We start from the raw sequence: 16,265 nt of genomic DNA on the forward strand, positions 1-16,265 counted from the left end.
CAGCTTGGAAAGGGGAGAGGAGAAGGGAAATCAGCTGAACTTCTGATCATCCCCCCCATTTACTGCATCTCAGCATGTGTGGGAGGCAACAAAGGTTCCAGGATAGCAGAGCAGAAGAACAGCTGGGAGATCAGCTGGAAGTTGGCTCCTGATCCCCCCCCCCCAGCACAACTTCCTGAGCAGGAGATCAGAAGTCGATTCACAGCTGATCCCTCATATTCAGGCTGGGATGTAACCTCCCTTCCCCGCTCACCTCCCATGACATCCTGTCAGCACCAGCAGCCATGACTACAACACCAAGCACAGGCAACTATCACAACACCCTGTGGTAGGGATGTGTAAACCTTTTCTATTATTGCCATGGAAAGGTATCATCCGAATTGTTCTTTCTCATATTTGTTTGCAGATACAGATCCTAATATCAGAGAGGTCTGATGTATGCTTTTTTAAGTGATTTTTATAGAAGCACTGGAGCACATTATCCTTCTCCCCCCCCCACCAAAAACGAGGAGGTTGACCTGCTTGCTTCCGAGCAACTTGCTGTCCTTGATTGTGCACCTTTCTTCTTATTGAACAATAGTTTTAGGTGAAGCAAATTTGAGACACATGTAAATAAGTTGTTTTGCTTACGAAGACCAGAGATTCTTGTTGCATCCTTACTTTGGTCTACCCTTTGGTTTGTACAATGAGTCTGAGGCCCGATTTAAACATGATGCTACCAAGGCAAGGCAAAGAGATTCCTCTGGTAACTTTGTGCTGGCTCGGGTCCTCCTTTAAACAGTACTGGAACCCGTGCGAAGTGCCTACATGTGCTTCTTTAGCATTCCAGTGCATTATCCGCCATGGAAAGTGATCTCTGGCAGGCAAACTAAGCATGTTGAAACTGTTTTGGACAGATTGGAGCAATTTCATTGAGATGCAGTGCAGTGTGGCGTTGCATGGGAAAGCTCTTCTGCCTTGCCAGGATGACATTTAAATCAGACCCGATGAAAGAGAAGCGAGGGGGGTGCTTTTGGTGCCTATTTGTGGATTCCCGACCCTCTGTGACCCTCTGTGTTTCTGTAAACGATTGATTACTCAGGATTGTTCTTAGAATCACTGTTGTAGATTAGAACTGCCACTCTGGTTTCCAGGAACACTTTGGAAGAGTGGAAGAACTTGGTGCTTTTACACTTAAACCATCATAACTTTGTAAATATAATCACTGTACAGTGTAGAAAGTTGTATATTAATGTACAGCTTGGGTATATCTTAATTTTGATGTGGGAAGCTAAAGCAGCATCTGTATATGACTTGGATGCATTGTATATGACAAGACTGCATTGTTTCAAATATATTTGCATTCCATTTCATAAGAACGTGACATAAGAAAGGCCATGCTGGATCAGACCAAGGTCTATCAAGTCCAGCAGTCTGTCACACAGTGGCCAACCAGATGCCTCTAGGAAGCCCACAAACAAGACAACTGCAGCAGCATTGTCCTGCCTGTGTTCCAAAGCACCTAATATAATAGGCATGCTCCTCTGATCCTGGAGAGAATAGGTATACATCATGACTAGTATCCATTTTTACTAGTAGCCATGAATACCCCTCTCCTCCATGAATATGTCCACTCCCCTCTTAAAGCCTTCCAAGTTGGCAGCCATTACCCACGTCCTGGGGCAGGGAGTTCCACAATTTAACTATGCGTTGTGTGAAGAAATACTTCCTTTTATCTGTTTCGAATCTCTCACCCTCCAGCTTCAGCAAATGACCCCACATTATGGTATTATGAGAGAGGGAGAAAAGCTTCTCCCTGTCCAACACCCCACCCCCGGCAAGGGCTCAGTGCATATCCATAAATCCATTACGCTGTTGTCTCCGTGTGTGTGTCTTCTCAGACCTTAGTTTGCGTTCACAGATGGGATTCAAGGGACAGCTTGTGTTAGCGATAGAGGTTGCTGCCTCAGCTGTGTCCAGTGCTGTGGGCTCTCCAGGCTCAGACATTATCACTCCACTGTTTTCATGCATAGCAGCCTATTTTTGATATCGCCATCCACATTGGAAGTGTTAGGGCGGCAGCAGCTGTGGTTCAGCAATATCTGATTTTTAACATCAGGGCAGGGAAGCAGATGGGGATGGAATCTGAATCTTCAGGCATGCTTTGTCAGCAGGCTTGGGAGTTTGAATTGGGCATTATGCACAGTCCCAAAGTTCCTGCAACCTGCGCTGTGCCAGGCCCCCATTAAATGTCTCTCACCCATTAGAAGAAGAAGCAGAGTTGGTTTTTCTATGCTGACTTTCTCTACCTTTTAAGGAGAATCAAACCAGTTTACAATCTCCTTCCCTTCCTCTCCCCACAACAGACACCCTGTGAGATAGGTGGGGCTGAGAGAGTTCAGAGAGAACTGTGACTGGCCCAAGGTCACCCAGTGGGCTTCATGTGTAGGAGAGGGGAAACCAACCTGGTTCACCAGATTAGAGTCCGTCGTTCATGTGGAGGAGTGGGGAATGAAACCAGGTCTCCAGATCAGAGTCCGCTGCTCTTAACCACGACACCATGTTGGCTCTCCACTGTCACATAAATGATCAGGACAGGAGGTCGTCCTGTGCCACATCATTCACAGTAAAAATCTGCAGAGCCGCAAGCTTTTCTCCTGTTCCCTTTGTTGTGAGACTGCAGGAACCACTAAATGTGTTTGCTAGAGAGGGGGGGGGGATTTATACATTGATGCATGTTGACTTTCTGAAAAGCATTGACTGTCTCCCATGTATAACTGACACAGTCACGGCCAACAAAGACATAAGAAGACCCTAAATACAGCTGGAGCCCTTGGATGCCCGCCAGTGAAAAACAAATTGTCTTGTGCTGGATAATAAAGAGTATCTTGTAGAGATATGTCTGATTTGCTATAACAAGACAGAGCCAGCAAATGACCAGAATTTGTAGCTCATTTTGCAATTTGCATGTTTCCTGGGTGCTAGATTATTTGCCAGAAATTATTACAAGCAACGCATTTCTGAGCCTTCAAGGCGAAAGCCCTTAGGAGGCCAGGAAGGCACCACGCCGGCGTCCGGGCCCCCCACGTCTGGGCAGGAAGGCCCGTACGTCGGTCATGGGCTGTTGTTCCTGCAGCACCGGCCTGGGAAACCAAAGGAGCCTTCTGCCAGCATCCAAACGCCAGCAAAGGCCGTGCCAGCGTCCCAGGAGACATTCCCAGTCCGTAACGGCATCCCGGGAGGCGTTCCCGGGGCGTTACGGCGCCGGGCTGTGGGCGGGGCCGCCTTTAGGTGGTCTCCAAAGCTGTTTTTAAAGCTGTTTTGAAGTCAGCGCAGCTGCTCTGCCTCATAAGCCCAGGGCAGGCATTCCACTCAGGAATACATTGTAAAAGTCCTAACTCCCAGAAGTGCCCCTGTCCCTAAGGGATTCCTATAAATTGTGTGATGACTGGCATTATTGGAAATGCAAGCAGGCACATGGACTGGTGGCTTGCTCCCAGTCACACACACTGTGGGTTTGCTTGTTCCTAGAATGGCATGTTCACTTTGGGACTGAGACTGCTTCACAACATTAACATTTGCCAGCTGCCACTTGAAAGCAGGGCAGAGTCTTGGCACAGCAGAATTCTATGGTTTGGCTGCTTGAGGAGTAAGTTCACACTCACAGTGCATTCCTGAGAGGAATGCTTGCGCCGGCTGTGCTGCCTCCAAAGGAGGTTTCAGCTCTGCCAAACCCTCCTCTCAGCTTTAAAAATCTGTGCAACCCTTTATAGGGTTGCACTGGAGATACATCACCTAAAAAGTGGTGTATCTTGAGAAAATAAAAAAGGGGTGTTCCCAACCCCAAAAGGGCTTTGGAGGCCCCCAGCCTGGTGCTGGAACACCCCGGAAACGCCTCCTGGGACAGCGGCAGGAGTGGAAAAAGGACAGGTCAGAGAGCATCCTATCTACCCCTGTACTGACTCTTGACTGCCCTCCCCTGAGGCTGCCAGCATTAAGCGACATGGTGCAGTCCATTCATTCCAGCACCACTTGCAAGCCATCTGGCTTTATTGTGTGGTATGCCTGCAGTCCCCAGAAAGAGGGGCCATGGCTTAGTGGTAGAGCATACACATTGCATGCAGAATGTCTCTGCTTCAGTCTCTGGCACCTCCAGTTATGAGGATCTCAGGCAGTAGTGCAAGAAGAGACACTTCTCTTCCCAAGGCCTTGGAGAGCCACTGTCATTCTGAGCAGACAGCGAAGAGAGAGGTGTAAGACGGCTTCACTGCTTATAAGGAAGCTGCAGTGGTGCGTGCAGAAGGCAAAGGAGAGCAGCAATTTGTACCCAACTCAAATCCAGCTTTTTGCTGCCTGTCTTGTACTCTATTCTGTGAGCTCTTCTGTGCTGCCTGTTTCCGTGCTGTCCCCTGCAACTGGCATTCCTTCACTCCATCTGCATTTCAAATGCAGTCTCAGCTTCTTCCTTCTGATGCCCTGCTCTGCAGTCCCCAGTCAATTCTCCTGGGTTTCTACAATCTCCTCGACATCCTTGACCTCTTTGCTGCCTTGGATAAGGTTGAGCTCTCTCTCCTCCTTGATTCCCTCCACCCTTTTGGTTTTGGCAACTCTGTCCTCACCAGGCTCTCTCTGGAGATTTGCTCATTAGTTTTTTCCACGGGGATAATTTCCTTCACAGCCTTCCTCTCTCGGTTGTGATTCCTTACAGTTGTGTCCTCAATCCCTGCTGTTTTCTGTTTTTTATTCTTTAAAAAAACTTTAGTCACCTGTCTAGCTTACACTCCAGCTCATAAAACTGATTTGTTAAAAATACAATTATAAAATGAGCAGAACAATTGTTGTTGGGTGAACTTTGGTAAATCCCGTAGCTTTTGGGACCGCTGATATGATGGTGTCACCCAATTTGCATCTCTTCCCAAGTCAACCATGTGCCTGATATTTCAGCTTCACTATTTTGTTACCTTTGGAAATGGGGTATGTCCAAGGCTACACTGGTAATCTTTCTTTCTGTTTCTGTTTCATTCTGAGTATCATTTAACATCAGTTAACATCTACCCGGTCACAGACAAAACTTCTTGGTTTTGATTCTTCTCTTTTGCTCCCTTATATTCAATTTGTTAGCAAGTTGTGTTGCTTCTCCCTTTATGGCATTATCAGAATCTGGCCTTTCCTCTCAGTCCCCTTTGGGTCATCTGTTGCCTTGACTACAGAACCTACTTTCTGGCTTTTCCAAATCACATTTCAGTCCTCTCCCCTCTATCCACAATGCTGCTGCCCAAATAATTCACTGCTCTAGCTGTGATGTTCCTCAGATCTCTTCACTGACATTCCTGTTCAGCACAAATTCCTTCCAAACTCTCGGCAGAGCTTACCCCACCTGAACTTTATGTCCCTACATGCAATCTTTGCCTCTCTAACACCACACTTGCTTTGTTGTTGTTGTTGTTACTGTCAAGTCACACCTGATTTATGGCGAACCCGTAGGGTTTTCAAGGCACAAGATGTTCAGAGGTGGTTTGCCATTGCCTGCCTCTGTGTCACACTCCCCTGGTATTCCTTGGAGGTCTCCCATCCAAATACTTGCCAGGGTGGAGGCTGAGAGTGTGTGACTGGCCCAAGGTCACCCAGCAGGCTTTCATGGCAGAGTGGGAATTCAAACTTGGGTTTCCCAGATCCTAATCTGACTTCTTAATCACTACACCACATTGGCTCTCCACACTCACTTGCAGGCCCTTTATTATGCCATATTCCCACAACATGTTGCTGAGTTCTCCTTCTCTTCCTTCTTTCAACTTCTTCCTTGCCCTTTTCCATGGAGCCTTTTGCTTTAACCCCTGAATCCCCATCCCGATTTGAAACAAAGGATTTAAAGTCCATTCCTGACCTGAAAGGATGGAAGTCCTTTGGAGGCCAGGAAAGGGCTGTGCTGGCATGTGGCATGGCCGCCAGTGGCTGTGCCACTTATGCCATCCAGGTTGGTACGGATGCCGGCGGGGGGACCCAGATGCTGGTCTCCTGGTGCTGCCATGGCAGCGCTGCCCAGGGATGCCAGCTGGGCCTTCCGGCTGGGCCTTCCACTGGCGTCCCACTGGCGCAAAGCCCTGGATGTCATTATTGTGGCCTCAAGACCCCTTCCCCCTGCCCCCCAGCTGCTCAGTGTCCTACCTGGCAAAAAACAAACAAATGCAGACAACATAATTCAGCCTGTTTGGTTCACCCAGCAGAGAAATAGCACTCCTGATGGCCATTTAACATTGGGACTGCAAGGCAGAGGGACAGAGCTCTCTCCTTTCCACCTGTACCATGGCTTTAATCTGAACTGGGGGGGGCTGTCCTGTGGGAGATCCTGATGGAGATCCATTTATGGTTCTAGTTAAGCCCAAAGTGCATGGAGCTGCACTCTCTCAGGTCCATCCCTTGTATTTGCTCCCTCTGTTATTTCTCCAGCTTGTCCAACTGTAGACATTTAGATTTTAAGCTCTTTATGGTTTGCAGTTGGCCTTTTGCTTATATATCTTCCTAATACTATGCATTAGAATAATAATATTACAAGTGAGAACCTGCAAGGACTTATGAGAGGCATCTCATTTCCCCCTCTATTTCCCTAGGGGAGTCATGCAAATTGGGTGGTATCAAGTCACCCAGTGGTTGCCTCTTGGCCTGGCCCCAATGAGTCCATTCTCAAAGGCCAAAACAGCCCTGGAAAGTGTCCTTCTCCCTCCCCTTGCCTTTTACGCATAGAATCCAAGCCTGGAATGTTGTGGTTGCCTAGCATCAGCCACTGAGGGCATCTTTAAATAGGAAATGAAAATACTCATTCAACCCGATGGCCTTGAGCAGTCTCTGAGGGCATCTGCTTCTTAAAGTTACAGGCATTCCTTTTATTATTGGGTTTTTTTAACACCCCATGGGTTTTTTTTTTTTTTTTTTAAGATTTCAGATTTTTCTGCAAACCTTGGGTATGTTTCAGGTTTGTAGAAAGATCTCTCTTGCCCGTTCACAGCTCCAGTCACCGGATTTAAGTATCCTCAGATTTGGCCAACTTTGCTATTAGAATATACAAGTGGGGACTCATGAAAAACTCATGGGAAAATTCCCCCACTGGTCACTCTGGCTTCTGACACCCCCAGCCACCTTTCTGTGCCCATTTCTCTCACTGCCACCTTGCTGCTTTGTCTATCTACCCCCACTCTTGGCATTCTACTCACTGTTGTCCCTACCTACTCCTCAACCCTCACTGTTCTCCCTAACTTACCCCTCCCTTGGCATTCTACTAACCCCCACCCTTGCTGCTCTGCCTACTTAACTGCCCCAACCTTGCTGCTTCATCTACCTACGCCCCCTTGGCACTCCATTCACCTCCCCCACCTTTGCTGCTCTTCCTACAAAACTCACCCACGCCTCTCTGCCTACCTGCCTCCACCCATGGCACTCACCCCTGCACACCCTCGCTGCTCTCCCTACCTATCCCCCCAGCCTCTCTGCTCTCCCTTCCTTCCCCAACCCTTGCAACTCATGCCCAGTAGCCTGCCCCCGCCAGTTTTCCATCTCGGCAACAGCTCCCTCACTCATCCAGCTGCTTCGCCGTCCCCATCCCTCCAATCCTCTTGGCAGCACACACACAGGTCCTGATACCTCCACCACCCTCCTCCACCAGCACAGCTCCCCGCCTCAGCTGTTGGGCCCACTGTGTACTGCCAGGCCCAGCAAGGCTCCTGTCAGCGAGCCCCAAGCAGATTCTGGCCTCCACCGCCAGGCCTGCCAAGGTTTCTTCTCCCCCCATCAATGACAGTGCCTCCACTGCCAGCTTCCTGCTTCTGCCACAGGGGCCATCCAGCAGAGGAGGCTTGTCTGCACATGCACAGACAACAATTTTGTTGTTTTGGGGAGATTCAATGTAATTTTATGGCTTTCAGATTTTTCTGCAAAGCTGGGGTTAGTCTTCCACGTTTGGAGAAGAATCTTCTTTCTGACACTGCGGGCCTGATGTGCAGATTTAGATATCCTTAGATTGGCCCACACTTGACTATTTGATATATGTGTGTGTGTGTTAATTGCCGTCAAGTGTAAGGATGTGTCACTGGCCACCAAGATTAGGTTAATTCATGCCATCGTATTCCCTATTATTATGTATGGGTGTGAAAGCTGGACAATGAAGAAAGCTGACAGGACTCCTTTGAAATGTGGTGTTGGAGGAGAGTGTTACGGATACCGTGGACTGCCAAAAAAAAAAAATCAGTGGGTTATAGATCAAATCAAGCCTGAACTGACCCTAGAAGCTAAAATGACTAATAGATGATATTATTATATAAAGTCTTCTTCTGTTGCTTGTCAGTATTAAAATGCTTTTCTCCTCTTAGAGTCTACAGGGTTTGGATTAAACGTGTTGTCCTTTGGATCAGCATTGATTTATTTTGATTGTATTTATTTAATTCTATTTATTTAAATATTTATATCCCAGTTCTCTCCCTGGAGGAACACGCAGTGGCTCACAGCGGGTGACGAAAATAATAATCCAACAAACAAGCAAAATAGCCAACTCTATCTTGGCCTGGTCCAGAGTTCCCTGCTTATCTGTTCCATATCTATCAGTTTCAAGCCACAGTCTAAGAGCCAAAGAGCCCTTTGGCTCATGGCCAAGGGCTCCCTCCTCTGGCCCACATTCAAGTTTTATAATAGTACCCGAAGTGCGGAGGGAAAAGGCAGTGGCTCATGGTTTTTTGTGTGCTGTAAATCCGCTCTTACCTTTGCACACTGACATAAAGCAAAATTAAATTGCAGTTCTGTATGAAGGAATGTATATTTATTTAATTTAAACACATTGCTATGCTGCCTTTCTGCCCAGATAGGGTCCCCAAGGCAGTGAACATTAAAAACATTAAAACATTTCAACATTTATGATATTTAAGCAGCATTTGAAATAAATTGTATAAAATAGTTAAACGTCAAAAAAAATGTATAAACACACAAACACACATAACAACACAGCCATGTAGGAGAGCCACGAACAGTTATTGGGGGTACACCAAACAGAATGAAAAAGTCTTCACCCACTGGTAGAAGAGAATGATAGAGAAAGACAGATTAATTTCCCTGGGGAGGGAGTTCTAACGTTTCGGTGCCATGACCAAGAAGGCCCTTTCTCAGGTTGCCAACCATCTAGTCCCAGACGGTAGAGGCACCTGAAGCGAGGCCTCCAAAGATGACCAGGAATGGATGTGTAGATTCATATGGGAGAAGGACATATATGATATCCAAGATCCTTTCTGGGTACTTGAGCATTAGGGGAAAGCCAGGCGCATAGGCTGCATGTAGTCTGTAATCCTAGCAGCGGTACAGTTTTAGGCTTTGGACTAAACGATTTATCAGGCTCCTCTTTTTGAAGTAATGTGTATTTCCTATGTGAAGCTGCAGTCTGCTTCCTTTCCTGAACCCTTGAGCGATGGCCTTCGACTTATGCCCCAAGGTCTGGCCCCAACAGTACCATTGAATCCTAGGGTTCCCTTTCATAACATATTAAGAAGCAGAGCTTCCCAATAAACATGAACATCCCCACATCAGACCATTCAGACCATGGTGGTCAGATATAAAGCAAAGGAGACAAAACAAGAAAATTACATATGAGATGGATGCCAGTCTCCAAAAAATTAGATGCTTGAATATTGTGTGTGTGTAAAGTGCCTTCAAGTCGCAGCCGACTTATGGCGACCCCTTTTTTGGGGGGGTTTCATGGCAAGAGACTAACAGAGGTGGTTTGGGGTTTTTTTTCATGACAAGAGACTAACAGAGGTGGTTTGCCAGTGCCTTCCTCTGCACAGCAACCCTGGACTTCCTTGGAGGTCTCCCATCCAAATACTAACCAGGGCTGACCCTGCTTAGCCTCTGAGATCTGACGAGATCAGGCTAGCCTGGGCCATCCAGGTCAGTGGCAGTTTTCAGTGGCTTGAGTATTAAGTTTCTACAAATAAATTTACTACTTGTAACATCCTGATACACAAGGCAGAGTTGATTCCAAAATAAGTTGGCTCGTCAAGGTGTCATGATAAGAAAAATAATTTCATCTTGCCATCCATTACTAACTCAGTGAACCATGCTGATGGATGCAAACCCTTGCCTTAAGGAAATGCAGATGTGTAGTTTTATTGCTTTCTTTGGTGCACCACCAAAAAAGGAAAACTGAACATGGCTTTGGTGAAGCAGGGTTTTCCCCCAGTCCTGTGTTAAGGATGTTGCCTGGTTTCAGCTTGATAGTATTTTCTTTGCAAAATTCCTCTGGCAGCTCCGTCGTGCTGCATGTGTTCAACATATGTCAGGCTGTAGAGTTCGTCCTCCTCCTGTCAACAGTCAGCTCTGAATGGCCTTACAGCTGATAGTTTTCAGTGGCTGACTGTATGTCAGAAAGTGCTGCCTCAAAACTGTGTATCCTCCTTTACCTTCAGCAACTTCATGATTCTTCATTTACAGCTGAATAAGCGGAATCATACCTTCTGGTTGATTCTAAAACATTTCTTAAAGTTGTAACTTCCTGTCTTAAAAATTATTTAATGATTTTAACCCATCCACTACATTTAACCTCCAGGATCTTCTACAATTTGTCTTTTCCTACCTGTCACCTTTTGTGTAGGAAGGCCTTGATCGTTCTGTTATCTTCTTTTTCCCAGATGCCATCGGGAATATGAATCCTCTTATAGAAATAGAATCATAGAGTTGGAGGGGGCCGTACAAGCCATCTAGTCCAACCCCCTGCTTAATGCAGGATCAGCCTAGAGCATCCCTGACAAGTGCTTGTCCAGCCTCTGCTTAAAGACTGCCAGTGAGGGGTTGCTCACCACCAACAATACTTACTGTAAAAAAGTTTTTTTCCTAATATCCAGCCGGTACCTTTCCGCCTGCAATTTAAACCCATTATTGCGAGTCCTATCCTCTACTGCCGACAGGAACAGCTCCCTGCCATCCTTTAAGTGACAACCCTTAAAATACGTAAATGGTTGAGCATTTAAACCACAAGTAAAATAATGCCTCTTCCTTTCTCGCCCGCTGCTTCATTGAATTATCTTACCTGGTGATACTAGTGGTTTAACTGGGTACCAAACTCTTAGAGATCCGTTGCCTTACCTTAAGTATTTCTCTCAGTCAGTATATAGGTAACTTGACCATTGTCCTTCCTCTACAAAAGGGGGCATTTTTTTCATTGCTTTCTTGCCTTAATTTCTCTAGGAACAACGAATGAACCACCAGTTTTACCCACTTCAGAATCTAAATTAGTTGTAATGGAAGAAAAGTGTAAGTACCTCCCCCCCCCATTCTTTCTCTTTTCAAAGATATTTAATTTGTTTTTATAGTACATCTCACTTCAGTACTTTATTACCTCTTGATATAGGCATTCTCATCAGTAGAACTTCAAAGAAAAGTTCATTAGTTAAGCTTCCACAAAGGAGTATTTGTGTTTTTGGTGTTCAGGCTGCCCAGAATCAGGAAACTTTATCTGAGAGAATAAGTCCTTTAAGGATGCTGTTGCTGCCACATAAATTGTAGCATTCAGACTGCTTGGGCAAGAGGAGTCCTATTGGTGTTTATGGAACTCCTCCAAAAGAAATGGTGTGTGAGCTTTCGGTTCTCTTTCACCATATGTGTTTATGGAATTGAGACCTTTTCATTCCATACATTTTTAAAAAATCCCTATCAAAGCATATGCAAGCTGGGCTAACGTAATTGTATCAAGAAGTGAAAATTGAAGGATCCCATATACAGCATGAAAAGATACAAGCCTGTTGTTACAACACTCCAGTATATATTTATATTGTACTGTGTACAGTTCTGGTCACCACACCTAAAAAAGGATATTGTAGACTTTGAGAAGGTGCCGAAAAGAGCAACCAGAATGATCGGGGGACTAGAGCAACTGCCCTATGAGGAGCGGTTAAAATACTTAGGGCTGTTTAGCTTGGAAAGAAGGCTGTTAAGGGTAGACAAGATAGAGGTCTATAAAATTATGCATGGTCATCTGCTGAAGCCGCAGAGTGAGAGATTCAAAACAGATAAAAGGAAGTATTTCTTCACACAACACATACTTAAATTGTGGAACTCCCTGCCCCAGGATGTGGTGATGGCTGCCAACTTGGAAGGCTTTAAGAGGGGAGTGGACATGTTCATGGAGCAGAGGGCTATTAATGGCTACTAGTCAAAATGGATACTAGTCATGATGCATACCTGTTCTCTCCAGGATCAGAGGAGCACGCTTATTATATTAGGTGCTCTGGAACACAGGCAGGATAATGTTGCTGCAGTTGTCTTGTTTGTGGGCTTCCTAGAGGTACCTGGTTGGCCACTGTGTGAACAGGCTGATGGACTTGATGGGCCTTGGTCACCATGGCCTTTCTTATGTTCTTATGATATTTTAGTGCCTTTCAAAAAAAAGAAAATAAAAATAAATCACTCATCTTGGGGGAGGGGGAGGAGAGGAGTAGTTTGACCATGACAAAGTGAGTTAGAGGTAGGTGGGACAATGAAAACCAATGAAAACATTATACTTGAGAAAAAAGCCAACTCAGAATCAGCTTTCAGAAAAACATTGATGTAAAAGTGGGTCTCCAAAGAACCAAAAAAAAACCTGGGAGGGAAAAGGGTAACAAAAAACTCTAAGCGAAAACTAAAGGCACAAAAATGCCTGCAGAAATCGGGATAAACCAAAGCAGTATGGGGCCATAATTAATGAAAAAACCCATGCAGAAAACCACTAGGGCTAAACCCAGCATGGAAAAGATCTAAACAGTTTGCCTCGTCCAGAAAAGCTTGGAGTTGTCTGGCCACCATTCGCTCAGTCACCGTGCTCAAGAAGGGAACGTTTGAGACTGTCGATAATTATTGAGATCTCCTGGGTCCAGGGTAGGCTTCTTTGGAAGTGGACTCACCACAGCCTCTCTTAAGGAAGCACTCCCAGCAGTTTTAAGTAATCATGAAGGGCAGGGGTCACACAATCAGGTGGTAGGCCTCAAACTTCCAATGATCTTCTCAACGTCCCCAGACTGATCTGAAAAGTATCCCAAACTATTGGACACATTGGCACCCTGGCACCATCTGACCCTGTCACTGCTAACATGGAATCCAAGTTGGAATGGATGCGGGAGATTTTATCTGCAAAATGCTGAGCAGAACAGTCACAGAAGGCCACTGAGCAGTCCACCTTCTTCTGCAAGCCAGATCCCAACAGGCCTCTGACCAACTAGAAGGGATCCATTGACGTAAAGTGTGCACATGCAGCGGTGGCAGAAAAGTGTTGTTTCTTTGTAGCCATCCTTGCCATGGAGTATGCTTCAAAACAAGCTTTTGCCCATGCCTTATCAGATTCATCCTTTCTCCACTGGCTCTCTAGCCATCTCCTCTATCTTTAAATTGCCCGCAGCCCCTCAGTAAACCAAGGGGCTAGCTGGGCTCTAACAGCTGAGAGCGGTTTACTAGGAGTGATTGTGTCAACCTCCCTGGTCATTTCCTCATTCCAGAGGTCAGCCAGGGCATCAATAGGAACACCAACCATATGAACAGGAAAATCCCCTAGAACCATCTAAGAGCTTTTCAGATTCATCTGGCACCAGGGGTGGATCATTCTAATAGATTTCCCACCCCTGCAGAGTCTTGGTATGCTGAGAATGACATCACATACCTTTGAGTGCATCTTGCCAGGTGAATCTTCCAGACAGGGATTGCATCCACCCCATCCACACAAGTACATTGTTTTTGTCAAGTCTGAAATGAGGGTTGCCACCTCTGAAACAAAGAAATGCATGCCTTAGTGTTGCCACTTTCCAACCAAGAGATGGTGTTTATTCACATGCATTTCTTGTAATAAGAAAGTTACATGACGATTATGTAGGTGTGCAGTCAGACATTATTACACTTAAAATAGGAAAAATATGTGTGTAGTGTTACAGAGCATAATAAATGTCTAGTATGGCTTTCTGAGGCTATCATACTTTGGTCACATTATGAGAAGACAAGAGTTACTGGAAAAGAGAATAATGCTAGGAAAAGTTGAAGACAGCAGGAAAAGGGGAGGATCCAACAAGAGATGGATTGACTCTATAAAGGAAGCCAGGGCCCTCAGTTTGCAAGACCTGAGCAAGGCTGTTAACGATAGGATGTTTTGGAGGACATTGATTCATAGGGTCTCAATAAGTCGGAAGCGACGTGACAGCACTTAACTCTCACAGATGGCTTTATAACTTCTACTAATTCCATGTGTACTTATTGTACACATTGTTAAGAGAAAAGATATGTTTGCTTTGAAAAGCTGCAAAATGCAAGCCAGCACTTAGACAGGGAATGGCCTTGGTGCAGCTGTGCCACAGCTCATGTGCCAACACAGCCCCAGAGGGCAGCAAGTTCCTCAAGACTACCTCCCAATAATTTGGCTTTGCCATTAGGACACAGCAGGCGGATCCGTGGGGCCATTGCATAGATGTATGGGAAGGTATGGGCAGGGACCTCATGCTTGTTCTGCATTTAGGTTGCTGGATTGGGCTAGGTGTGCGTGGCTGCTCTTAGTCACTGCATCCCACCTAGTGTGGACCAGACTGTTACCTATGTTACCTACTCACGCAGTACAGTGCAATTGTACTTGGTATGTATTTTCAGATTTTTAGTCTAGGCCTGGAGACCCCAGCCTTTTTGAGCCTCCAGGCCCCTTTGGAATTCAGACACTGAGTGATGGGTGCAGACAAAAAATGACTGCCACAGGAGGCGGAGCCTACCACAAAAGGTCAGGGAGTGAAATGGCTAACTCTAGTAGTAACTCTTCAATGCTCAGGCAGAAGCTCTGCTTCAGGATGCCTTTTAAAATTAACAGGTTGTTTAAATATATTTTCTTGCATACACACAGCTTATCTTCAGTCATGCAGTGCAAATCCTTGTACTATGTTGACAGCAGCTGCCAAAGCTACTATGTACTATGTTGACAGCAGCTGCACAGTCAGATCTTCTATGGTCAATAAGCCCTGTTAGCCCTGTTAGACAAAAGCCCCTCCTGGCCCAACCCATTTCCTAAAAACTCTTGGCCGACACCAGGAAAGGTGTCAGCAGGTGCTGTGGTACCCACAGGCACCATGTTGGAGACACCTGGTCTAGGATATGGTTTGAAGACAAATGGTGCAGTGATGTCGCTGAAGCTCATATCGGTCTAGATGGATCAGCTAGAAGCCAGATGTATGTTACCTGAAGTCCCCAGCAGAAAGATGGGCTCAGCAGAAAGATGAGCTCAGACTCAGGGAACCTTCCAGTCTTGGGCTGAGTTGTTTTAGGGTGCTTTTATGAATGGAATGGGCCTTGGAGAGTCAGTGTGGTGTAATGGTTAAGAGCAGTGGTTTGGAGCGGTGGACTCAGAACTGGAGAACTGGGTTTGATTCCCCACTCCTCCACATGAGCGGTGGAGGCTAATCTGGTGAACTGGATTTGTTTCCCCACTCCTACACATGAAGCCAGCTGGGTGATCTTGCGCTAGTCACAGTTCTCTTAGAGCTCTCTCAGCCCTACCTACTTCACAGGGTGTCTGTTGTGGGGAGGGGAAGGGAAGGTGATTGTATGCTGGTCTGAGTCTCCCTTAAGTGGTAGAGAAAGTCAGCATATAAAAACCAACTCTTCCTCTTCCTCTTCTTCTTCTCCATTTGGCTTGGTTCAGCTGCTTTTTCCTGAGGCTCAACAGCTTTGTCGAGTTGTTCACTTCCTCGTGCTGGGAGCTTCATTAATTCTAGCAGGCTCAGGGGCTCTGCAGCACTTCCGTATCTGATCTTATGAATCGGACGTTCTACTGACTATCACCTACTGAATTCTTCTTTGATAGCAACTTCAATGAAGTCTGCTACAGAAAAGAGCACAGCATGAAGGAAAGCCAGACTTCAAAAAATTGCGCAAAATGTCAGGACTGCTTAGTTTTGGTTCCATAAAGGGCTACAAGAGCGCTTATGCTTTTGAGGTATGGCAGGCAAGTACAGCACCTAGTTTCTGAAACTTGAGGAACACTAAAATGGCACAGGTATTGGGGTGGGACTTGGGTTAGTTGTCGCAAGAGATATGATAACCACATACACCTCTGTCTACACAGTATTCCATACCGTAATGACACGCTTAGGGCATGGGGGTGAAAGACACATTTTCCCACATAGCAAAATACTGTGGATTGAATGCAGGGAAATGCTGTTTCTTTGCAACAGGTGGGCTACCCCAAGGAAAGACAGCTGGATTGCATGCCACGGCCAGGTACTCTGTATAGTTTTTGCAGGGGGAAATACCTGGAA

At 46.0% G+C, this 16,265-nt stretch overlaps 1 protein-coding gene across 1 annotated transcript in view; it reads left to right on the forward strand.

Annotated features, from left to right (window-relative positions):
• The window catches only part of NRG2 (neuregulin 2), a 214,362-nt gene that overhangs the window by 134,728 nt on the left and 63,369 nt on the right, over nucleotides 1–16,265 (forward strand). The window lies entirely within an intron of this gene.

Source organism: Euleptes europaea, chromosome 17 (assembly GCF_029931775.1).
Source record: "Euleptes europaea isolate rEulEur1 chromosome 17, rEulEur1.hap1, whole genome shotgun sequence".
In the NCBI taxonomy this organism is placed as follows: Eukaryota; Metazoa; Chordata; class Lepidosauria; order Squamata; family Sphaerodactylidae; genus Euleptes; species Euleptes europaea.